General features: G+C 44.4%; 1 protein-coding gene across 4 annotated transcripts in view; it reads right to left on the bottom strand.

The window, feature by feature from the left end:
• LOC135917235 (beta-1,3-galactosyltransferase 4-like) overlaps window positions 1–27,095 on the bottom strand; it is a 256,520-nt gene that overhangs the window by 61,001 nt on the left and 168,424 nt on the right. The window contains exon 3 of one of the 4 annotated variants that reach the window (XR_011513822.1): window positions 25,300–26,805. The exons of the other annotated variants lie outside the window; for them this stretch is intronic. The gene's annotated coding sequence lies outside the window, so the exon portion shown is untranslated. Of the gene's footprint in view, window positions 1–25,299; window positions 26,806–27,095 lie in introns of those variants that run through there. 4 annotated transcript variants of the gene reach the window in all.

Raw genomic sequence — 27,095 nt, 5'->3', positions numbered from 1 at the left:
TAGAAAAAATCGAGAAGCACACATAGACAAAGAGACAGGAAGGTGGCTGGAAGGTGGAGAACGTCGTTTTCACGATTTTCTCTACTTTCAAGTTTGCTGGCATTCTCCTAGTATAACCATGTACCAACTAGCCCAACAAGCCACTCTCATGAGGGTGGACGTTGCGTGGCATGGGAACTACCTTGAACGTATCTCGGACCATGGGTGATAGGGTCACGTTGCGCTCCGTGATTTACTGGTGACCGCATCCAACGAATTCGAGGGTGCGGCTCCCCGCTCGCGATAATGAGAGTCGTATTATTTGGGCCACTCGTTGGGCCTCGATCACCTCTGACAGCATGTTGTGCATGCCTAGTTGCACGAGACGCGCGGTGCTGGTAGTGAGTGGTAAACCCAGCACGCGATTGATGCTTTTGCACATGAGGGCGTCGATTTTGACCTCACCCCATTTAGACCAGCGCAACGCGGAGGCTACATAGTTAACGTGACTCATAAGAAACGCGTGGTAGAGTCTGAGGAGATTGCTCTCGCTTAAACCCCCCCTGCGGTTCTATACCCTGAGGATAAGCCGAAGCATATTCTCCCTCTTCGAGGTAATGCGGCCTATTCGGGGGGAGCTCCACCAATGGAAAAGCTGGCGCCACCATCGGCGTGACGTGGTATGAGGGATCACGGGGACACATCGGCCGCGTCGGCTGCTTCGGAAGCGCCGAAGCGAGCTGAAAACGAAAGTTTAAAGCCGCACCTGCGCCGCGGTTCTGATTAAGTGGTGAGACTTTACCGCCTTGGGTGTCTGCTTGACAACATTTGAAAGTACTATAATAAGAAGTGGCTGCCTTTGGAGGCGTACAACATCGTATACCTGTTGCTCGGTGCCGCAGTGCCGGACGTACGCAACGGAACTCGGTGTCAGCCTTATTCACACGTAGCCGCAGGGCAAGGAGCTGTGTGAAACTTGACTGGCGAAACTTAGAACCGGCATGGGCTACAACTCGGGTATTCAGCAAGCACAGACGCGAGGAGCATTTCTGCTACGGCACCGGGGCTGCGCGATGTTCGGTGAGTAGCATAAAACGCGCACTGAGACGCTCGCCTGCGCCCGCTGCCCTGCTAATGTCATGACGGTTTGGTCTATGAACTTGTTGATGCTAGACACTGGCAAATTCACTGGAACGGAAGGGTAGCGGTAAGACGCACATTAAAAAAGGGCTCGGTATATGGTCATGTTTGTGTTATTAATTAATGCACTGGATTACAAAAAAGAAGCAGAGGGAAATCGCGCGCTGAGAAGACCGATAGACATACAGTGTGACGCAACTTGGGAAATAATATTGAAATGTCCAAGAAATTAGAAGACAAAAAGATAAAAAGATTGAATCGTCGCGAAGGCATCTCACACTCGCCGTAGTTAGGCGTCGAAGTCTCTATAACGGAATAATTTTTGAACAGTTCTGACAGCGTCCACACAACAATGGTTGCTAGTGTACTGTCAAATGATTATATGCTGCGGCCTAAAGCTCACGGCATGGTGCGAAAACGCGCTCACAGTGAAAGCAAAACAATGTGCGCAGACGTGCACGCTGATACGCAGTCGGTCGCTGCGAACCCATGCGATCACTGGATTGAGGCTCAATTCTGTTATGCCCTATTCGCTTTTACAGACAGCCCACTATAAGAACACATTTCGCATAGTTAACTCCCAGCGTTTGGCTACCTTTCACGCAAGAAGATGGTTCGGGAGACTCCATCGCGACGACCGCGCGCAGTGGCGTTCACTGTACGTATTCGGTAAAGAGATAGCGTGTTTAAACAATCGTGTGCTTTCAGTTTGCCCAAGATTATTATATCGACAGCCAAAAACTTCCCTCGTTTTGAGAGCACCTGCATAAATGTCCAGGGGTGCTGCCGCGTGGTGTTCTTATTGAGCACCGTAAGCGAAACCTATGAGGAGCTCGTCGCATGATCCCTCATACTACGCAAGGGAGGCGCTTCCAACAGATGGCGACTCCGTATATAGTCTGTCAGTTGCCCCCGCGAGATTCTAGCAAGAGTCCGAGGACCCTGATGGTATTCACTCTGTGGATTTGTTGTCCGTCCCTCGTATAGAGGGCTATGAGAACTTGATCTAAGGATGTGGAGCACCTAACCCCTCGTCGGGTGGGCCTATACAATAGAAGTTGGAAAGAGACAGAACAAAAGTGCCAGCTACTTGCACTTAGCATGTGCAAAACGAGTCATCGATCTTTATATGAACAGATTAACAAAGGTCCAAGCAGTATTCAAGAATACAAATTCTTTGTCATTGATAGCAACCGACGGCTGACTGATGCATTCTTCAGCACACTTTATTACATGGAACGGTTCTGTAATTTCACGTGTTAGGTAATTTTTATCTGAAACCAAAATATCATGTCAGATACCTTCTCTGTATCCTTGTCTATTGTGGGCGCTACAAATTTCACCAAGAATACTGAACAACTCGCCCAACTATAAGTTCTGATGAGCTGTTTCACGCGCAAAAAAAAAAAATTATGTAGATCCAACGCACATATTGGAATCTACGCGAAGTGAACCTTTCATGGAAGCGGTTAACGAAATGCTATAAATCTGCCACTTTATTGCCCGTGTCTTTGGCGTAACAGAAACTGGCGTGCGCAGCAGCTCACGTTGATGATGAGCTCATGATGCGCTCACGCAGGAGGTCATCTGCGCTCCACAGTGGCTTGTATTTCTTCATTTCTTCTGATATATTTTAAGTGTATACCGGCCTCTAAGCTATTGGACGATCGCGGGTTGTGGGCATGTGCCATATTATAAAAATGATAATCATCGTCAACCCGAGACGATCATATACAAGGAGCTAGTCGGTGGCAGGATATGCGCCGCCCCCTTTCCAGCGAATAACCCCCCCCCCCCTTTGTGGGTATGTGCCTTACTATGGAAACCGCAATCATCATTATCACAATCAACACGCATAAGCGCTTCGTTGCTGATTCCTTGTTGTGGATATGTGGCACAGTATGGAAACCATCTTCGTAAACAACGTACATGCCGACACGCTGCTTGGCCGTTCCCCCGTTGTGGGTATGGGACATAGCATGAAAATCGTAATCATCATAAACACAGTGCGATCATTTCAAAAAGTGCCACTCCCGTCTTGGCCAATATCCCTTTGTGAGGTTGTGCCATAGCATCGAAAGCTTCGTCATAATAAACACGTGGTGACAATCTGAAAGAGCTAGATGGTGTTGTCACAAGAGAAGTAGTATACGTGCGTTTGTGGCCTAGTGTAGCCTTTAGTTCCCTATAGGTTTACTGTGGAACTATAGCGGCAAACATCCACACGATGAGACCAGTACTTGTATGCTGTGATGCTTTGAAGTTTCGTGTTGCGATACTCCAGCTCGATTTGGAGAAAGCTTTTGATTTGGTCGCACATAGCCACGTATTGTAGCACACCACCCAGTTGAAAAACACAACAGGAAATTTTCAGAGTCTGTCGTATTTTGGGACGTTGTTTCTGTAGTTCTGTTGTCTGTAGTCCTGTTGCCTGTAGTCCTGTTGCCTGTAGTTCTGTTGCCTGTAGTTATGTTGCCTGTAGTTCTGTTGCCTGTAGTTCTGTTGCCTGTAGTAGAAAGTTCTGTAGTTCTTGATCAATATTTAATTAAAAATTGACAGACACCTCCTTAAGGCTATGTAAATTTGTTAATACAAAAAAGAAAAATATAAAAGTAAAAAAAAAGTTTGAAAAAAAGCGCCCTTTCCGAGGATTCGAACTTGCGACCTCATGATTCCGAGCCCGGCATCTTACCACTGCACCACCCCTTACATGCTTTTCCCGTGTACATTTTGGCCATGTGAATAGTACGACGTGCTGATGCGCTGGTGTTTACATTTGCATTTTAAGAGCCAAGATCCGCTATCACTCCACCGCGTCAAGTGCCGCATCTCTGGAAGAGCAAGAGTGTTCGTACCATCAACCGGTACATCGTGGAGTGCTTGAACATCGATACTGATGTACGATATGTATATTAAATAAGAAATTCACAAATAGACAACGTTGACTTTTAGGGTTATTACTGCTACTTTCGACAGTTGTCTTTCGTTCTTTACACTTTTGAGCGCGCATATAATTCGTGTGTTCAATGCAAAATGGCTACATAAACATTCGTGGATGAGAGTTCTTTCTGACAGCATACTGGCTTCTCACGGCAGCACTGTACCAGATTAATGAAACCCGAGCGAGACAGCGTTTCACGCAACTTAGTGGAACAACCCAAATCTTGTTTTGCGCTTCGCATAAGCTTGTGAAATATTCCTTGGAAATTAACTAATGTGTCAGTGTAACAGCACATGTAAGTCCACAGGCCTGTGTGCCACATCTTACCAAAAACAAGAAAACAAAACGGATACGCAGCCATTCCCGCAGATGGTATGATTTTGATCAGCGGCCGATTTTGAGGAGGCCGGTAGGGCGTTGCTGCTGCCGCGTCGTCACGGTACAATTATAACTATTCGCCACGTCGACTTTAATACCGGTGTCGGTGCCATCATCATTGCCGGCTTCAGAGAAGCGCGATTCAATACCGCGCAAGAGAAAAGTACAGTGTACACCACCGATGCGAAACTAACATACAATTTTAAAGGGCCGTGACGGAAAGCGTTTCTGTTGCGACTTCAGAACTCTTGTTGTCGCGACAGAACGTTTCTGTTGCGACTTCATAACTATTGGCCTTCGCGACAGAATGCTTCTGTTGCGACATCAGAATTTCTGTCGTAACGTCAGAAATGTCTCTCAATTAAGAAATATCAAGAACTTATGTCGTACAACAGAATTTCTGTAGTTGCGACAGGAATTCCTCTTGTCTTTTTCAACTGGGCACTACACAAGCATGTCGCATCGCACAATTTCAGCGCACTTCTGTTGTCATCATTGGGTACATGTTGCGACGATAGGTTTCTGTTGTGGAACAGTTCTCTGTAGTACAACAGAAGTTTGTCCATTACTTCAGGAACACTTCTGTTATGACAACTGGGGGCCTGTTGCAATTATAGGTTTCTGTCGTACAACAACATTTTTCAGTAGTACAACAGAAGTTGGTCGCATTACTTCAGGAACACTTCTGTTGTGACAATTGGGGGCCTGTTGCCACAATAGGTTTCTGTAGTATTTCAACAGCTCTCTGTAGCACTGCAGAAGTTTTTCGGGTTACTTCAGGAACATTTCTGTTGGGACAACAGGGCGCCTGTAGTGATGACAAATTTTTCTGTAGTACTACAAAAATCTGTTGTAGAGCTTCAGCTTTCTGTTGTAACAACAGACATACGACAGACTGTACTTCTGTAGTCACAACAACAAATGTCTGTTGTACATCAGAAAAGTCTGTCGCTCCATCAGGAATCTGTAGTTACTACAGAAAAATCCTGTTGTACAACAGAAATTTCTGTAGTACTGAACACAACCTCTGTTGTCATTTTCAACTGGGCAGCGTTGCATACATAATCATTGAATCACGGCCTTGGCGAACCGGAGCTGCAGCACCAGGCTAGTGGTCATTCGGGACCCCCACAAACGTTCAGCGTTCCATGCGTCAGGGCTGTCCTGCCAGCCCACTCCCATTTGGTATTTATGTAGAAACTCTGTACCGATCAGTAACTAACTGAAAAGGAGCGTATCTGCGGGTTTTCTTTACAATCGTTGCAGGTCAATTTCCTAGCGTAAACAGGCGATGCCACTCTTTTTTGCATAGACCAAGAAAATGTTTTATAATCTGTCCATGTGGTTAAAAATTTTGGGAGTATCACAGGTAGCCGCGTTAATGGGGGCAAGTCATCTGCGCCCACTGCCAGCGCCCACAGGGCAGGTCATCTGCGCTCCACAGTGGCTTGTATTTCTTCATTTCTTCTGATCTATTTTAAGTGTATACCGGCCTCTAAGCTATTGGACGATCGCGGGTTGTGGGCATGTGCCATATTATAAAAATGATAATCATCGTCAACCCGAGACGATCATATACAAGGAGCTAGTCGGTGGCATTTGGCAAGGGGAATGGCCGTCGGCTCTTATCATGTTTTGTAATGTAAAATGGTGCACAAAACCTTCAGAATACTTAGATGTGCCGCTCGAAGTGTGCAAACAAAACGACGACTATGCAGGCAAGAAAAAAAAAATTGTTGCACGCGAAAGCAGAAGCATAGGAGTTTGACCACCTGTCGATATTTGAACGGGACACCGTGTGCAACTTATTTTCGTTGCCCGGCTATGGCATGTCATGAAATTTACTCAGTACAATAAGGTAAGTGTACACACATTGCACAGGATACTTGCTGTCGCTATCTGGCGGTTGTGGTGGGAGAGGTGCAGTGGCACCAACTTTTTCCGGCGAGTGATGGACGGGGAATTGAGACTGGCTCATTTATTTGTTAGGCAGTTAGTAAACAGGTTCTTTTACTTTCGCCAGAATAGCCATCCTTTCTTACAAACATAGTGTGTCAAGTAGGACTTGAACGACTGTTGCCAGAATTTATAGTTTGCATGCTGCGTGTGCCTGGAGTAATTCGAGGTTATGTTAAGAGGAAGCTTTAGCTCGGGCCCAACTCCGACGCGGTCTATTCAAATACATGCAAAACGCAAGAACGTTTTTCTAAGATAACACCTGGACAAATTCTAATGAAATTCATTGCATTTGAGAGAGATACTTAAATTCTAGTGACTGTTGGAAGAGGAATTTCGATTTAGGGCCAGAATATTGTTTTCAAAAATTTCAAAAAGTTCAAATATTCGACCATTTGAAAAAATAGAAACACGAAGTTTACAAATTCATAGCTCTGCATCAAGAACAGATATCACGGTTCTGTAGACGGCATCCATTAGATCAATGAAAGCGGACAAATTCCGTGTGTCAATTTACATCTTACGTGAATTTGTTACGTTGGTTACAAGGGTTCTGCAAAAGATATATTTTCACGTTACCAAATTTTTTGACATTCATGTGTACCATATCAATTTTGTCCGCTTTAGATGTACTATTAGATGCGATCCACGTAATTGTATAATCCATTTTGGTTATTGAGCTACAGAGTTGTAAATTTGATAGTTTAGTTATTGAAAATGTTCTCTTTTTGCCGTTTTAATAAAAGATTGACGACCTAACTCAGAAATTCGAAACCAACAGTCACTAGATTTTCAGTTTTTCTTTTAAATGCAACAAACCTCGTAAAATTTGGTGCGGTGGTTCCCGATAAAAACGAACTCTCCTTTTACATATATTTAGATAGGAGCACTCAAGCTAAAGCTTCCTCTTAAGGAAGTGTTGTGAAGTACGCATTTCTGGAGTGTACGATTTTCCCTTGAATACCTTCTTGCGGTCAACAGAAAAGGCTGTATAACGACGTGTTAGATAATGTACTCCCTACCATATTGTACAGAACCTGCTACAATGGAGGCCAGGGTCAGAACGTACTAAAACGGTCCAAAAGAATACAGGTGCTAACAGGCATGAATACTTTCGTTTTTAAATTACGCACATGAACGCATTCCGTCGCAACTTTACCCTCAGGATTGTCAGGCAGAATTCTCCTCCGACTTCAATAACCAGGTTAGAACCCTGGCAACCTTAAAAGAACTTTAAATGTCAATACCAGTCGCGATGCGACTCGAGGCTTTAGGCATTGGCTGCCTGGTACGTGTTTGAAGCTGCATTGATTTGTAAACATATTTGTATACGCAACTCGCTTGCTGGTGCGCTGAAATCTCACAGTAAAGAAAAAAAACCTTCTTGGCCTAATGGTTTAGAGCATCGCCGTGCTACACGGGTGGGCCGAGGTTCGAATTCCGCGGATGGACTCGCTTCATTTTCTTTTCGCTCTTACTTTCTTTAAGCGGGAGGCTGGAGCTGCTGTCAAGAACCGGACCGGAGATCGACCAAGAGGAAACCGCGGGATAAGAGGGAGAGAAAGCTTTGCTTTAGAAACACGCCCTTCCCATGTTGCCGAAAAGCGCCTAAAACATCCTTAATATGCTTGTCAATAGTAAAATCCACACTTTGGTCAATGTTACTACTTAAAACAATTTAAAAATCATTAACATATCTAAAAGCCTTCAGGTGAAATTTTTCGTCAAGAGCACGTTGTAGCTGACGGTCAATAAATGCCAAGAGGTGGCCTAGTTGGTAGTGCATTACAATAAAACTTTGAGCGTTAAAAACACAAAGGGCGTAAAAAAGCGCGTGTGGTTGATGTTTATTTTTCTATGTCCTTTGTGTTTTTAGCTCTCTAAGCTTTTATTAAAACGCCAAGAATTTGCTACATGCACAAAACAGGAGGGGCATAAGAATTGCCACACGTTCCTTGCCGTAGAATATGCATCCCATCGTTCAAAGAAATACAGGCAGAATTTTAATAAAGTTACAGAAAAGCCATAAAATTGTCAGTTGATACGCCCACTAATTCTGAAAGCGCGCTACATTGCTACTGTCAATACATTTCCTGACGGATGCAAACATTTCGCTTTGAGGCACAAAACAATATATATGTATATATATATATATATACATATATACATTGTGCATCTACTTCTGAGTAGATGCACAATGTATATATATATATATATATATATATATATATATATATATATATATATATATATATATATATATATATATATATATATATATATATATATATATATATATATATATATACACACATTGTGCATCTACTCAGAAGGCTTCGACCAACTCGCCCAGCCACAAATTTTACGGACGCTACTATTATTGGTATTGTTTAATTTTTGCAGACTCCCTTCCGCCATGTCTTTATATCAATATAGTATTGCCAACGCTTAACAATATTTTCACTTTACTCGGCAAGAAGAAACAAGCGTGGAGAGACGAGACGGAGACACGCCGCGCTACGTGTGTCGTCGGCACTCGGCAGCGACGTTTGACGGTTCGTCCCTCTCTTCTTTTTGTTCTCGTTTTATTGCGATAACAATTATATCGACATTCCACGCGCATTTCTGCCGTCGGCGTCGCCGTGAGGTTCCGCATAAAGCCCAAAGGCGATAAAACCGTCGCCGCGCGCCAGGTGCTTGTATGTGCGAGCGGAGGGGTGCTAGGGTCAGCCGGCGACCGCGGCTTAATCTTGCGCACGTATGCGAGGAAAGCGGAGAGGAAGCGCGCAGTCTTCCGTTGCGCGCAAGGATCCGGGGGGGAGAGGAGTGTAGGACGAAGGGCACGTCCTACCCCGGGCATCATGAGAGCCATCTGCGACGGGGACAGAGTCTGCCGCGAGCTGTTTTCGCGGCATAGTTCGCGTTGTTGCGAGACGCAGCAAGAAGTTTGATTCGCGCGCTGCTGCGGCTGCGCTTCGCCTCTCCAGCGTTCTGACAGCGAGTTTCCGCGGTCATCGACTGAGGCGTGTTCATGTGCGCTTTTGCGCGCATGACACCATGCTTGTTAATGTACTTAGTATGCCTGTGTTTACCAGGTTATACGGCCTATAAAACTGGCATCCTTACTTCGTTTAATTATTCATTCATAAATTTGCAATCGCAAATCGATGGATCGCCTTTGAGGCAAAACTGCAACTCTTTCTTTTCCGTTGTTTAGCCAGATTGAATCATGCATTATACACACTCGCCAAGCCGATGCGTTAGTCATATGACGTTCCCATGAAGACATTCTCTTTGTTGACGGCGCAATAGAAGCCGCCCCTCCTCGGTCGTCGATAAAGATACGTTAGAAAAAAGTCCAATATATGGCAGCAAGATACATGCTCGATAAGCCAAGATATGATTTGGATGTTCAGCGCAACATAGGCCAGAAAAATTTTAAATCGGGAAACGTTGAAGCTGGACAGAGCGTTGCTCCAACTAAATTTATTTCATGCGATATACAATTCACTAACTGGTTTGTTACGCCACAGCTATATTTTCGTACCCTCTTATCGGCGCGTGTCGATCACGAACACAAAATCAAGGAAAACAATTGCCTCACTGCAGCCTACGGCAATACTTTTTGTAAAACTATCCGGCAATAGAATAGTTTGCCTGCTACTGTCGTCAATGTTTCTTCTGATGAAGCATTTTATTCTGCGCTAAAAAAACAATAAACACATAGGTATGACACTCCAGACGAATTGAACCTGCGGTAGCAATCGATTTGGGTATGTTGCTTCATCTTGGGTTTGTGCGTAAGGGTGTAACTGCGTCTGTGCTCTATTATTGCATCCCATTGACGAATAAATGCTTATCAGATAAAAATAGACTGAATTGAATTGACTCTTCAGCGAGTCCGCGTACACCGCCGCATCCATTGCGCCGTCTGATACGAGTCGTTCTTACTTCTAGTACTGAGGGCGCGAGCACGGGATTCCACGACATTGTGAAACGACGTTGTGTCGTGGGCTTCTGTGTACCTTTTCTTTTCCTTTCTCTGAATGCAAACTGTTTTATTTCGTAGCTGGAATCGTGACTTCATCTCGGCATTGATGTTTTCTCTGGTAGATCCGTGCATGCAAAACGCTTTGTTTGTCTTTTCTTGCTTTCTTTTTTCAAAGTCGAAAAATGTTTTACTTTGTCGGGCGATTTGTGACTTCATCTTAAGCAATATTACTTTCACTGGTGTCTGCGTTTGTTTAATTCTCGCTAGTTTGCATATCACTCTGCATTTGTCATAATCCTCCCCACTGTAATGCCGAGTCGCGCTGTGAGCATGTAATGAATGAATGAATGAATAAATAAATAAAACAATGCGAGAAATAACTTGCGTCGATGCGCGTGCAACCTGTTGTTTGTTTTAGGATCATTCTGCTGCTCATTGCGGAAACATTCATTGCGATTAAAGACTGCTTATGCTGGGCCACTGTGGCCGCTTTGTGGATAACTCTCTCGTGGTATGCCGCTCGGACTTTGAAGACAATAACGACCTTAATACAAGGACAATGACCTTGGGATCATGGACTCGTAATATGTCAACAGATAATGCTCAATGCTCCTTATGTACAAGATAAAGAAGAGGCACTGCACTTAGCAACAAGATCTACCCTGCCACTCTGTTTATTTTTCTATACAAGTTTCATCGCACAGAAAACATTGAACATGTGCAATGTTAGGATTTTACACCAGTAATATGTATTGACCTTGCCATTTTCACAGCTGGCTTTAAATTGTCATGCTACAACCCTCTCGGAGTGGAATTTTATCGAAAAGGTGCTAATGAAGCCCCGCCAGCACAAATCTGTTCTTTTATTTACCCGGCTGTTATCTATGTTCTAGCCCTTGTTCTCGCTTTATACAGAAATTCAGAGGGGCCCTCTTTTTCCACGTTTCCCCTATCTGGCATTTATCCAGCTAGGCAGCAGCAAGTGATAAAATTATACAAAGGCATCGCGCACTGGCACCGTGTAGTCGCAACTACACGAAATACACACAAAGATGAAAAATGTGCAGGTGACCACACATACACCTGATGAAACTATATTAGCAGTATGGAATTAATTGGCAGCTAAACTTGGTGATAATATTTCGAGGTTATGTGTTACCGCCCTTACGGTGGTGTATGGTAAGAATTAAGAAAACAGAAAAGACAGTACCGCCTTATAGTTGGGTACCGCTATAAGTATACTTATAAATTGTACCCTACAGTGCTCACAGTTATACAGAACATCGTTCCGTTTTGTACTTGCAATAAGCGAAAACGTGATACACGCACCACGCACAACAGTTATGAATAAAGAAAACTGGCCGAAGTACGTAAATCTAAACAACGCGAATCAGGCAGACGCAAATATTTTCTTTTCGATTGGTAACAAGCGCACAGACAGTGATTACCTCGAATCTCCTTGAGCAGATACTCCGAGCCCTTCTGTCTCGTGGACAGTTTAGACCAAGTGAACCCATGACAGTTGAGACGTGGCGTCTGATATCACACGGAAGAAGAAAAGAAAATCTGAACACAACTTTTGATGAATGGGACACTGAAGTTCATTTTGCAGTAACACAACTTCCCGCCTTCACTGAACATCTACAGTTTAGTGCACATATTGAACTTAACGACAGGCAGTCTATTGTTTGTGTGTCAGTGATTCGTAACCATTTCATTGTAAAGACCCGCGCGTCGCGGCAGAGACGTGCTCACAAAGGCGACGTAATACGCACAGCAGCTCTAGCCGGGTTTTGACGGTTGTAGGGCAGCTCCACTTTTCTACCACCGTAATAAGATCTTAGAGCAGCTGTGTCAATTAAAGCAGTGCAACGATAAATGCAGTGATGGGGCTGAAGAATAAACGAGAGCAAAGTGTGTGGCCTATATGGCTCAGCCGAGGCGCAAGCGTCGTATACGTTTGACACAAGTATTGTAGGTGAAGTGCACTTTTTCAGAATACGCATTTTTTTTATTACCAGAAGTTCTTTAAAAGCAGTTTTGAGCCACCCTTGGACAGCCAACACCCTTAATAAGTGCCGCAGCCAAAGACGAAACTGTCCCGTAGGCACTCTGCCAAGTCATATACACAAAGGTCGCAGGCATGAATTTAACACACAGCCCATGCTTTAGATGGAAGTACAATTAAATAAGCCCCTCTTTCTCAACTCATGCCAGGTAGCATAACCGCATTAGAACTTTGCTATTATGCACGCCGCGGTTTGTAAGATGCACGGTGAACGGTATTGTGACGCAGCAATTATGGACATGGACTAGCCCAACAATATGCTGTATGTCCGATGCTTGCTCGCACTATGCGGCCGGGTGTTTGCATAAGAAAGACGTCGGAACCACGCGAACTGGCGACGAGCTACTGTACTCACAGTGATTGCGAACGCCTCGACGGACCAGCCATTGTTGCGTCTTCTTTCTCTTCTCAACGCAGCAGTGGCACGCGTCCACGCGCTTTATGTACAACTTCGCCCACGAAGTGTTTCTACATGGTTCAAAAAGCAATGAAAGAAAGAAAAGGACGAGGCAACTGTGGTAGAAATCGAAATATTTGAAGTTTCTTTTACAATGCTTCAATGCTGTAACTCACAGCTTAATGTTTATTTGCGCAGATCTAGTCTACCGTTATCCTCTTAATATTACCTCTGCCAAGAGCCAGGATCCATTGATAACTGATTTACATTTTGCCGGCGGTTTGCAAGTCAACGAAAACTATTTTTACAAATTCCTTTTCAATATATCGGGCCGACTTTATGCAGTGCTGTTGTACTCTCACTTGGTACATGGGTATTAGGATATAGCTACAGAAACGTTTGTCGAGCCATTATCGACGTTGTTTACCGAAGCATTATTGATAATGCTTGCTCATCTGCCTTCCGCAAGCTACGTGTCCTGAAACATGAAACAGCTCCCACCTATGGTAAGCTCATCCGCTACACTGCTCCCGTGCGACTAAAACTAGACGATGCGTGCATCGTACCGGACCCTTGTGGGGCTCTTGCAGTGCCCAGGGGGCGCTGCGAAAATGGTGCTAAAAAGCGCCCTCTGTCCTGAACTGGATAGTACCAAGCTCGGTCGTCTGCTTCGCAAAGCACGTTTACAATATGGACCCGCCACTTTTGGTTTTGTTGTAGCACGGCTTGCAGCGAATATTTGGCGCCGAATATTTTTTTCAGGGGTGGCACGCTGCGTAAAGGCAATAAGTTATGCAACGCCGAGTACGTGTACGCTATTCAAGGAATAAGCGGCGAAGTTTTAGCGCGGTGTCAATCGCAAGTAAAGCGAGCCGCGTACGAAGTTGAACTTCAGGTAAGGTTTGCACGCTGCTAGATTCAGGCGCACAAACGCGAGGATATGCTTGTTATAAATGAATTCACAGCAGCGATAAGCAGACATGTGTACGGAACTGCTCGAGCGAAAGACTGTACGCACCACGACGGCAGCGGTCTTTCGACATGCCGCGAAACGGCGAGCCTCCTGCAATCTTTGTTCACTGCATGCCACTAGACAAATAGTTATGCCTGCACTGTAGTAGCTACCACCTCTCCCTTTGGTAACTGATAAATAATTGATGCAGTGCATATGAGCTTGCAATAACGTAAGCGCGAATCGTGCTGCAGCGCGAGCTCGTGCGCTGCTCGCTTGATGTAGCTGTTAATGACAGCGCTCGAACACCGATGTGCTGCAATCAATACTACCTTGCTGCGCTGCCTCAACATGCTGGCTTGAGGTCAAGGATGAGCACATTTGACTCTCTAACCTGTGCTGCTTGTAGTGGGGTAGTGAATTGTCACCGAGTCAGCCCGACCATTTGTGGTCATTTGCGCACACCTGCTCACTTCACCACTTCGCACCAGCCGAATTGTTAATTGTTGCTGTGACTGGGTCTCGAATCGTGAATAACCAGCCATGTCTGCTGCTATCTCAGTCTGCCATCGGGACTGTAGGGGCAAAAGATCGAATTTTAGAACGCAGATAATCAAGCAAGCTTCAATACAGGCGAAGAAGTCAGCGTGGCGCGAAGTTTCGCTTACCCAGCGCGATTAACTGCAGCTATCCAGCACGCCCGACGCTCCGCTTCGTGAGGCTTTGAAGGAAAATGGTAGAATCTGATGTTGGGATTCAGGTCTTCTTGTTCATGGCAGCCCACGACGTTGAAGTAACGACGGTGATGCTTTTTCGAGGCTGAGCTAGGTCTCACCGGATCGGCGTCGCCGATTCCTTCTGCTTCCAGCATTACGTCTCAAGGAGAGACAGTTTTCGTTAAACTATAGGCTGCGACTAGCTCGCCGAGTGGTCGGCGAGGTTTGTGAGAAGTGACGAGTCTTTTCGCACTCGCAAGAGGCCAGAAAAACGTGTGAATAGACGCGAAACTCGGGCTAGAAACGTGCTTCGCCACAGCCAGGGCTCAATACTACCCAAGCCGGTACTACCCAGATAACGTTTCGCGCGCCGCCACCAGGCGCCGCTACTATACCTCAAACTATAGCGCAAGACACCCATACTAAACGTTACATTGACAACCTTGAGCGTATTTAGAGAAAGGCTGTAAGGTTTATATTCAACAAATTTACCACGTAGGCTCATCCTATAATGTAATGTAAGCTAATGACGTACCACTATTACAGGCGCAGAGGCAAAATTTTAGATTAGAATTTCTTTCCAATCTTTTGAATAATAAAGAAGGTCTAGTTAATTAAGCGAAAATGAGACCTCCACCCAATCGCAGCAATCGCTACAAAGGAAACTCATACGGCTTCCTCGAAAGAAAAGCCTCGCAGTTAAGAAAAAATTTCTCTCCATCTTGCTGGTTTCCACAGACTTATTACGTCAAACTAGGTCTAGCTTTATCACCGTACTAGCAGGCCCACCCGACACGACCAACAAAACCTGATAAAGCCCAATTTTGCTCAAACTGACATGTTTAAGTTTCCTTATTTCCCAAGGACCATACATAAATGGAATTGCCTTATTGAAACAAGGGATCAGACTACTCATTAACATTTTTAAGGCTGCATCGGTATTGTTCTTTTGTTGCTGCTTTGTCTGTATTTGTATCGCCTACTCTGCTTGGACCTCCAGTCCATACTATTGAATAAATAAATAAATAAATTGATTTCAAACATAGTGCCAATCCCAACGGGGATTTTAGCAGAAAGGGCATACATATAATATGCATATCACACAAGTGTAAAATGGTTGAACATGTCATAGGAAAATGGTTTTGTTGCGTGTACATGCGTGTATTCAACAAGCACATATGGTATAACATGTATAATGAATGAAGTGTTTATACGGTAGTTACAAAGTGCATGTCATAATTTAAAAAAAATAGGTCGTAAATCCTATACGAATAGGCCGTACCGGATTTAAGCAGCATCTTTATACAAAGAAAACGGTAAGGTTAGAACTTCATAAAATAGTGTATATTTGGTAAAAACGTAGGTAGTTTTCAAGTAGCGACAGTAAATTATCTTGGTTATTGCAAGTAGTTATATATGTAGGCAGGCTATTCCATTGCCTTATCGACTGTGGAAAAAAAGGAAAACTTAAAGCAGTTACTTTTGAACCACTATTCCTGAAGAAATTGGGGGTGTCTATGACGTGAGGGTCTAGTTTCTGAGTTAGATTTGTGTATGGTGCGGTCAATACGAAGCACATTGTTAATAAGGTGAAACACAGTTTTCTGGCGTGCAAGTTTCGTATGGTTACGGAGGGTTAGTATTCCAGCTTATTCCATTAGTTCGTAGGGGGAGTCAGACATGCGGTATTTGTTAAAAATAAACCTTGCTTCTTTTCTTTGTACGCTCTCTAGTTTATTAATTAAGTTATTTGTAGATGGGAACCAAACTACGTTAGCGTACTCGAATACGGGACAAATGTGTTATAGGCAAGAAGCTTTGTTGAGTGCAGTGCTTAATGAAGGCGCCTTTTCAGGAAGAATAGCCGTTGTATTGCAGATGACGTACATGATTGACCCGTGCCTCCCACCAAAAGTCATGTAATATGATTAGTCGAAGATACTTGTGTGCTTCAACTGGGGTTAGTTGGGTGTTGCCGAGTGTGTAATAAAAGTCTGACATGACCTTTTTCCTGGTTATTCTAAGTAAAGCTGATTTACCTATATTTGATATCATTTGCCTTGTCCATGCATCATTGCCATAGTGATTTTAGTGATTTTAGATGATTTTGGAGGGTTAGGTGGTCACTGAAACAGTTAATTTTTTACATACTGTGCAATCGTCGGCAAAAAGCCTAATGTTAGTCTTAATAGCTGCGAGTGGATCATTAATAAAAATATGAAATAAAATTGGATCCAATGCACTACCCTGAGGCACACCTGATGTAACTTGCGTTATTTCAGATTTTTGGTAATTAATTTCGGCAAACTGTGTATGATTTGTTAGGTAAGCACTGATCCAGTCACTAAGTGGTCCTTTACCAAATATTGATTCAATTTTTATAGTTAGTTTTTTACGAGATACCCGGTCAAATGCTTTGGAGAAGTCGAGCAGAATTATATCTACCTGTTCTTGGTTGTCAATGGCTTGTGACACTTCGTGTATTAATTCGGTTAATTGAGTTACTGTAGACTGACCTTTGCGGAAACCGTGCTGGAATGGAGATAGAAAGTGTTTTTCTTTGACGTAGGTAGTAATGTGTTTAAGGATGATGTGCTCAAGCAACTTACATATTGTGCTAGTTAGTGAAATAGGACAGAAATTAGAAGGAGCAGTTTTATTACTTCCTTTGTGAATTGGGATTGCCTTAGCCATTTTCCATTCGCTTGGGAGAGAACAGTTTGGTAAAGATTTGCTAAATATTAAAAATTTATATTTGGTCATCCATTAAGCATACCGCCTTAAGAATTCGTTTGGTATGTCGTCATGTCCTGCTTTCTTTTTGCAGTTTATTTTTAACAAGAAATTTAGGATTCCTGCATTGTTTACGGAGGTGATGTCTATTCTATCCGAACTACGTGATTGAACGTGGAATGGGATGATGTCGTCATTGGTGAAAATAGACTTAGAATAGATGTTGATTAAGCTTGCTCTTTCTTCACTTTCTTCTCGAGACATAATACTGTCATTTTGGCTTTTAGGCATAAATCCTTAAAGGGAAGCTGAAAGGTTTTCCAGAAAAAATAAGTGAACATCTGTACATAATGGTTTTCAACCCTCCGAATTCGAATATCGTATCGAAATTGAGCGAAAGAAAGCGCAAATATATTTTATTTCGACGAAAAGTGCAGCAGCGGACACGCCCAGCTCGCGCGTCTCATTTCCGCCCGTGATTGGTCGGTGCGCCTCGTGACGTCAACTCTAGTAACCGACCGCTGCCGCTACACATGAAGCGCGGTGCCAGGTAGTTTGGTGTTGTTTTTCTGAGAAGGTAATGGAAAATTTAGAGAGACTGCGTTTTTCTGAGGAGTTCGGCGTTACTCCCTACATGTACGAACCGATTGCGAAGAGCCGGCCTCTCGAAGAAGCAAACGATGCTGGTGCGAGCAGTGCTTTCGACGCGAACGAAAGCAGTCTTGGGATCTCCTCGTGTTGAAATGCTCTTTGGTGAGTATGTTTTTTGCAAAGCGATCTAGTGATCTCGCCGATCTTTCGCCGATCTAGTGAGCTCGTTTCCGGTCAAACATCTGTAGGGTTGTGTTCCTGCATGCCTCCTCGTGGAACGTAAGCGGGGATGCGATCGTCGGCATTTGTGCGCTGTCCAAAGCTGTCGGCAATCTACAAAGACGGTGTAAACGCGTGAAAAGCTTCCCGGTTCATGCAGTACGTGTAGTGACCGTCATCTGTTGACTACCACTCACGTTGACTACCACTCACGTTGATTACCACTCACGTTGACTACCACGCACGTTGACTACCACTCTACATACACGCAGACGCACCAACAAAGGAATGCAAGGTCGATCGAAGCAGATTACGATGGCACGCATGCAGAAACAAGCGGGGTCATGCACGGTCGCGGACGCTGCGAAGGAACGAAACACGGTTGACGTCACAACACCGCGGTTTCCGGTCTCCGCTCCGCTCGCTCACTCAACGGGGGGCGGAGCTACAGCGCAATTTCAACCGACGATTAGGTCGCTCCTAATTGAAAAAAAAAAACCAAATTTTACCTACATGGTTTATAAGGTTCCCGCATCCGTATATGAGCGTCTTATTGAATTCGACAGACTCTTCAGCTTCCCTTTAACATCACTCGTTAACCATGTTTCTGTTAGGGCGATAAAGTCAGGTTCAATGCTGAATATAAAAGATTGTAGCCAGTTTAGTTTTTGTTGAATGCTGCGAGCATTTGTGTTAGCAAATTTTATTTCGTGCATAAAGGATTGTTGCGTGGCCGCAAGGTCCTCGTTAATACGTCGGCGTTTCTTTGGCGGGAACTGCGGAAAGCCGGTAGAATACAGTTTCATTCCTCATCCCAAGTGAATAAATCATTGTTAATTTTTAGTTTGCTGTATATCAGAGAAACCTTGACACCGGATAGTCTTTTCAATTTGGCTGCGTTCCACAAGTTCCTTCTTATTTCACGAACCCGATGCGAAAAGCCTTCCCCGATTGAGGAGGATGATCCCTTAAGTTTGAAACAATTTGAATAATTTATTTTTGTCACGGAAATCTAGGAGTTTCAATATCACAGGCCGCGCCTTGTTTGTGGCCGCTTTACCCAATCTATTCATTCGCTCTATGGCTACCGGCTCAAGCTTAAGTACATTACGTATTATTTTTTTTTTAGTTTCAACGTGAAGATCTTTCTTATTTTCCACGTCGTCCTCTCAATATCCGTAGACGATTAGGCTAGATCGTCTAGATCGGTTTTCTAAACCAGGGATTTACCAGGGATTTACAAAGGATCTCACCAGGGATTTACAAAGTAAAAGTTCACACGGGTAGGGGCGACACGGAAATTTTGGCACAAGTAGCCAAGCATGCGGCTGGCATTCCTAATTGCAAAATCAACATGGATATATCATGACAGGTCACGCGTTATGTGCATCTCGAGTTATTTATAAGACGAAACAGCTGCTAGAAGTGTGTCGTCGAGGGTATAAGTGGGAGGCTGGCTTGAGTTAAGATGTCGTGATACTCGCATTGTTTTACGCTTTGAAATGTTAAGCCTCTTCAGTCATTTATCACACCCAAACGAAAAGTCGTTTATGTCACTTTGCATAGTAAGAACATCGTTAGCAACCCGCCGTGGTTGCTTAGAGGCTTTGATGTTAAGCTGCTAAGCACGAGGTCGCGCTATCAAATCCCGGCCATGGCGGCCGCGTTCCGATGGAGGCGAAAGGCAAAAACACCCGGGTGTATAGATTTGGGTGCACGGGCGAGAACCCGAGGTGACGACAATTAATCCGGAGTCCTCCACTATGGCGTGTCTCATAACCAGATCGTGGTTTTGGCACATAAAACACCACACATTAACATCGTTAGGTTCATTCATTACCCGATATAAGACGCAATCATCGTCGAAAACCTGAACTGAAGAGTTCATTCCAGCAGATAAATCATTAACATACATGAGAAATAGCAGTAGTCCAAAAACAGATCATTGGGGAACTCCTGAGCTAATTTACCCTGACGTAGAATCAAAGCCATTGGCATGCACGTGTTGAGAACGGTTCAACGAGAAGCACTCTGTTCAGTCTGAAATATTAGCATTTATCTTTATTTTAGAGACCTTTAAAGCAAGGATATTATGCGCGACAGTATTGAAAGCCTTCGCAAGGTCTTAAGATATAGTCAGTAAAAAAAAAGGTTTTTGTCTACAGCTGCGAATAAGTCGTTCGTAACGGTAACTACTTCCGTTTCACAAGGAAGAAAAGCTTCCTAAAACCATGCTGGCATAAAAATGAAATGTTTTACATTCAAGAAATGACGTGAGGTGAGAATGTATGACACGCTCAAGACGTTTGCAGGGCGCGTGTGAGTTACCTGATTTATGCAACGGAATCACCTTTCCCTCCTTCCAGACACGGGGTAAAATACGATCCTGCAAGGAGTGCGTAAAGACTACTGCAAGACTTATGGACGAATAAAGCTTGATGCTCTTCAGGAACTGAATTTATATCGTCAACACCAGCAGAAACGAATAACATCAAATTTTCAATCAGGCGTTCAACAACCGTGCATTAAACCGATATAAAGTTCAATTTATATCGCCAGCACTAGCAGAAACGAGTAACATTACATTTTCAATCAAGCATTCAACAATCGTGCATTAAACTGATATAAAGTTCATTGGCAAGAAGTCAAATTCAGCAACAAATGGTTCAAGATCAGCGGTGGCACGTGGAAATCACAAAGCAAATATGTCACTTGGTATCTTACAGGGTCCGCTTTACCAATAGATTGAGCATTTGCGCCACAAAGCTTACGGTATGAGGACATTCTTGCACTGAGCACGCACCAGATTTTCCGGGGTTGTCTTCAAAAAGAGATAGAAGTGTGCTTACATAAAACGTGTCTCCCGCACGAGCGACAGCAGTTTTCTGCTCATCCTCAGTGCTCTTGTACGCACACCAACGTTTGCACGGGCACTGCCCTTTTTCGGATTGCGAAAAAGCATTTTATTTTTTCTTAAAGCGAAAGCCTTAGCTGTCTATGTTGGCGGTGGCCTTGGCGAAGCTGCGCCGTGATGAAAAATAACTGATAGCGCAAAGAGTAAAAACACGTCAAAAAATGCTCGGATTGAAGCCACATTTCTCTCCAGGGAGGTTTCTGTGAAAAAAGTACATTAGTAGCTTAGAAAAGAAAACTCGATACATTTCGGTCTGGTTGGGAATCGAACACGCTTCTCTGAAGCCACGGTTACTAAAGGCGTGCCTGGTGCATGCCTGATTGCACACGTCACGTCGCAACCATCTCGATTAATAGTGCTCGCATCATTGGTCGGCGCACGTGACGGTGCGGAGCAGGTGGCGCCACGTCATGAGTGTATAAAATTAGCGCATTGATGACGTTCCGAGGTCTACAAACGGTATAATGCTTTCGCATTCCCATACGTAAGCAGGCCCAAGTGTCTGCTGAATTTTAAACTTAGTAATTGCAATCGCGCCAGGTGTTGTTGCGCAGAAAAGCGGACGCGCGCGCTCTGCGCATTGACGTCACAGTCGGAACTGCCGCGGCGGCGGGATATGAAGGGGCGTGCTCGCTCTGGCGGCTGGCGTGTGCGGCCGCGGCCTTTGCGGAAGAAGTGCGTGCCGCTGCGCCTTGGTGAGGAGGTCGCGTTAGTGCCACACGTGTACTTCCCATTGCGGCTCGTTATGCCCTGCAAGAAGTCTAGCCCCGATTGTAGAGAGAGAGAGAAGCAAGGAAGGAAAGGTTAACCAGACTGAGTTCAGTTTGATATACCCTATACGTGGGGAGGGGAGGGGGAAGTCAACGAAGGAGAGAGAGACGACATGAGTTTATATCGCACGTTCACATGCACTAAGCTAAGTGCAGCATGCATGCAGTTGGGCACTCAAGTCTCTTCCCTTCAGGTACTGAAGAAGTGCTCGAATGGCTTTCTGGGCTGATGAACTGTGAGGTCAGGTTCACAAGACCTTTGCTTCCGTATATGGCCTACTGTACAATCTTTTCAAGGCACACAAAGTCTGACGTTGGTTATCGAAGCGATAACAGTGGCACAGAAGATGATTTATGGTCTCTTCACACTTGCACTTAACGGACGTTGTTGAGTCCGCCATTCAACGCGATAGCTGTAGGAGATAGTGAATGCTACTCTTACCCACAGCCGACACAGCAGTGTTGTGTCGCGCCCTGAAAGCTTTGCTGGTAGTTTCAGTTTCAAAGTTGAGTCGAGTCTGTATAATCGACGGTTAGAGTTCTGCGATGTGTGCCAGTGGCTCAACGGGGTGGTACGCGCGAGATTGAGAAGCTCTCTTGCAGCGTCTACTCTCGCTAAAGGTATAAGGAGTGTCGGTGCTCCAGCTTGGGTACGTCGGGCAGCGTCATCGGCGAGGTGATTGCCAACGATGCCACAATGTCCCGGCAGCCACTGAAAGATAATTTCATGTCCTTGTTCGGAAGCGCAATGGCAAATTTCGTTAATTTGGTACACCAGCTGGTCGCAATTACCACGTTGAAAAACTCGCAAGCTTTGGAGGGCTGCTTTCGAACCACAAAATACTGCCTGTTTGCTAGGCGCTTCTTCTTCAATGTATTCCACTGCAGCGCGAAGAGCGGCCAGTTCGAAACCTGTAGATGTCGCGACGTGTGAAGTCTTAAACTTGATGATGACCGACTGAGATGGAATAACAATGGCGCCAGTCGAACTTTCCGAGACCTCAAGCCTTACGAGACCTTACACGGGCAGTTCGTCCGTATAAACATGTATTCGGTTAGCGTACGAACAATGAAAACGTTTCATTGCAATCTGCTTGAGCGCCGCGATTGTCAGGCTTCCTTTCTTCGCAATTCTTGGAACAACAAGGCACACAGGAGGCGGCTTCCAGCGCCACAGAGGGAATGGCGTTCTTGCTGCGGGTGGGTATCTCAATGACGGAGTAGTGGTTAGCCGCAACTGATCTGGAAAATGCTGCTTTGTGTCTCTTCTCGGGCAAGCTCGCGAGATAGTGGTCTGGAACTCTGGATATATGGCGAAGATGCACCCGGAGGGTGTCGACAGTTATGTAAGTCGTTATTTGGTTGTCTCTCGCAGCGGCGATTGTTTCTACTGTTTAAGTACATCGAGCTAGCCCCACCCATGTTCAGTAAGTGTTTCAAACTAGCATTTTACTATAGTGCCCCTGATCGGGAAGAAAAAGTACTTTTTTGGTAATAGACCTATGGATTAGAGACAGTACATTCCGTTTGAAAAGACACGAATTCACTTGAACTGTCGGTTCATTAAAATCTGGCACGCAGTCAGTTAACAATGATTCAAGCTCTTTATTAATAGAGACAAAATCAGCCTTATTGTAATTCCTAATAACCTTGCCAGACATCTTCGCAGAAGGGACGACACACTTTATAGTGCAATCAATAAGATTGTGGTCACGTAAACCTGGGAGCAACATTTCAGATGAAAATATATCAGGTGAGATTGTAAGCATTAAATCTAATACATTAGATGAGTGTTCGGATAAATGAGTTGGTTGAAGAACAAGCTCACACTGGTTCAAATCAAGACACATAATCAAAAACGCTGTGCACTCAGAATAATTTCCAAAGGCACTGGGAGGGTCAGAGCACCATTTATAGTTGTGGAAATTATAGTCTCCAAACAAGAACACAGGGAACAAAGAAAACTGTGCTACTACACTGTTGGGAGCATAATGCAGACCTGAACAAAAATTGTTAGACGATTTAGGTGGTCTGTAGCAAGCACAACAAATAAAGTTCTTGAGACCTGCAGTTAGGCGCACACACTATATACAGGAAATTTTCAACCGTGACCATGTACGAAGTAATCGTACCACGGACAGCGATTAAAGCTCCCCCTCCAGCACGATCACAACGGTCACAAGAGTAGAATACGTAACCGTATTGACAGTGCTAAATTTCAGTTTCTTACATCTTCACTAAGCGCCAGGTTTCAGTCACAATAGTAATCATCAAAACAAAATATTCAAAGTGTTTATCTACAGCAAAGGGCTGCTGCAGTAAATTTCATAAAACAGACCTTAATCCTTCTCTTTCTAGCTCTCCTTCCTTGCCCCTCTCTCTCTCTGTGTCTCTCTCTTCATGTCTCTATTTTATTAACAGACCACACGTCTTCAAAGCACCCTTGCTGAAACCGAAGCTATATTCCACTCTCGCAATGTCATCATTATCATTTTTGACAACCACCATCGCATTTTGTGTACACCGCATAACGAAGCTTATGCAATTTATTTACAATTAGCACTCTTTTCGTCAGCTGGCTTCATTTTCTGCTTTAAGAGTTGGCGTCGAGCATGTCAAAAGGGGTAGCTGGCCCATGCCGTCGTCTGACTCATCCACGCTGAGGAGGTCGTTGAAGGGAAGAACATGTTCTCGTCGAGAACGAGGAGCGCTGGTTTTACTTACATTAACTACATGGGGAGTGCAGAACTTTACGCCTCATCAGTCTAGCATGTCCGAAGTTAATCTCACTGAGGAGCCGAAAAGTCTGCTTAAAGCCCCTCTGCCCTCCCTAAATCCCTAGACTAGGGAAATCGGCCGCCCCACTTTCCTCTATTCGGAGCATCCAAAGTCGTCGAAGGACCCGCGTTGAGGGCGAGGTTTCACACAATCACTTGCGCACCTTTGTTCACTGGAATCACAGAAAGGAGGGGTGGTTCATAGAGGGGGTCGCCACGCTTGACTCAAGCTGGCCCGTCTTGGTTCCTGATACTATGCAATGGATCACATACATGTCATTATTCAGGCAATTGAGAAATCCGCAGCATAAAATCAGTCTTTCTATATGGCTTTCCTAGATTGTGAAAAAGCATTTTATTCAGTAGAGATACCAGCAGTCATAGAGGAATTACGTTACCTAGGAAAACAGGCCGCTCACGTAAATGTCTTGGAAAATATCTACAGAGATTCTATAAGATATTCTAGAAGATTCTACAATTCTACACATGCAAAGTACGAAGATACCTATAAAGAAAGGGGGTTAGCCGAGGGTCCCGATTTTATTAGTAATATTATAAGAAGCCAACAAACATTGACACCAAGGACAACATAGGGGAAATTACTTGTGTTTAATAAATGAAATAAAGAAACGAAGAATTAATGGAAATTAAAGTGGATGAAAAAACAGCTTGCCGCAGGTGGGAACCGAACCCACAGCCTTCGCATTTCGCGTGCGATGCTCTACCAATTGAGCTACCGCGGCGCTGTTTTCCCATCCACTTTCTTGGGTATTTATGTGTTCTAGTAGAACCCTGGGAGTGCCACCACACACAGACCATGGCGGTGGACGTGGGACGTCCTTTTGCCGCAGGCGTCACGAGAACGTGATCTTTTTGGGTGAAGGCAACTGGTCAATAAACCCACATACGCTACCTGAAGGCATCAATGAAAGGGGTAAGACAAGGAGACACAATCTCTCCAATGTTATTTTGGAAGAAGTATTCAAGCTATTAAACTAGGAATGCTTAGAAGTAAGGATCAACGGTGAATATCTCAGCAATCTTCGGTTTGCCGATGACCTTGTTCTATTAAGCAGCACGGCAGACGAGTTACAACAAATGATTAAGGACCTTAACAGAGCGTAAGACTGTGGTTGAAGATTATTATGCAGAAGACAAAGATAATGATCAATAGCTGGGCAAGGGAACAATAGTTCAGGATCACCAGCCAGCCTCTAGAGCCTGTGAAGGAGTACCTTGACCTAGGTCAATTACTCACAAGGAACCCTGATCACCAGAAGGAAATTCACAGAAGAATAAGAATTCGTTGGAGCGCATACGGCAGACATTGTCAGCTCCTGACTGGAACCTGACTATTATCATTCAAAAGGAAGGTGTGCAGTCAGTGCATTTTACCGTTTCTGACTTACGGGGCGGAATCTTGGAGACTGACAAAGAAGCTTGAGAACAAGTTAAGGACAGCGCAAAGAGAGATGGAACGAAGACTTCTAGGCATAATGTTGAGAGCAGAAATAGAGCTGTTTGGATCAAAGCGCAAACGGGTATAGCCGATATTCCAATTCACATTAAGAGAAAAAAATGGAGCTGGGCAGGTCATGTTGTGCGCAGACTATAAGTTAACCGGTGGACCATTAGGGTTACACAATGTGTGCCAAGAGAAGGGAAGCACAGTCGAGGATGGCGGAAGACTAGGTGGGGCGAGGAAATCAGGAAAGTCGCCGCGGGCACTAGTTGGAATCGTTTGGCGCAGGACAGGGGTAATTAGAGATCGGCTTTCGTCCTGCAGTGGACATAACATATGATGATGATGATGATGATGACGACAAGTTGCTTGTAATTGCATAAGCAGCGTGCATCCGGATTGTAACAACAGAGTGCGTTATTATTTATAATAACGTTATTAATTATAATAGCTGTTATTATTTCTGCTCAGCATGTTTTTTTTACATTTATGCTCTGTGGTAATTACCAGCTATATCAGATAAAATCTGCCTCATGTTAATTTGGCATCTGTCATCATTGATGTGTCAATCATAATTTCTTGGCAAAACATATTTCGGCAAGAAATCAGTATTTCCCGATTCCAGGAGTTCATTCAGTACCCTCTAGGGGGTGCAGGACGTCATACGGTCGCGTCGCAGTCCCCGTTGCAGCGCCTTTAACGCTGTCGTCTTCGCTCAAAGTCATTGCTGTTTCCGTCTCGTTCCTGTCGCCGTTGTTCTCATCATTATCTTTGAGTCTGCTTCGTGTCACCATCCTCGTTGTTGTCCACTGTGGCGCCACCTATAACGGTTATGGTGAGACTTAAGACGTTCCTTTGAATGACCTTGCAGGCACTTCTTTTTAGTTCATATTGACAGCCTCTAGTTTCGCAAACACTTTCCGTAAATTTTTCCACATATTTTTCTACTTTATGAGAAACCGAGCAATCTGGCTCACATTTTCGCCTGCGTGTAAGAACGTTAAAGAAGAACCGGCAGAGCACGTGCTGCAATGCTTCCCTCCCCCCCCTCTCCCTCCTTTGAGCATCGTATGCCGCGGTTTCTTACTAACTAGGCGTGTGCCAATGTTCG

This window comes from Dermacentor albipictus, chromosome 4, assembly GCF_038994185.2.
Source record: "Dermacentor albipictus isolate Rhodes 1998 colony chromosome 4, USDA_Dalb.pri_finalv2, whole genome shotgun sequence".
NCBI lineage: Eukaryota > Metazoa > Arthropoda > Arachnida > Ixodida > Ixodidae > Dermacentor > Dermacentor albipictus.
This window is presented reverse-complemented; position numbering and strand designations above follow the sequence as displayed.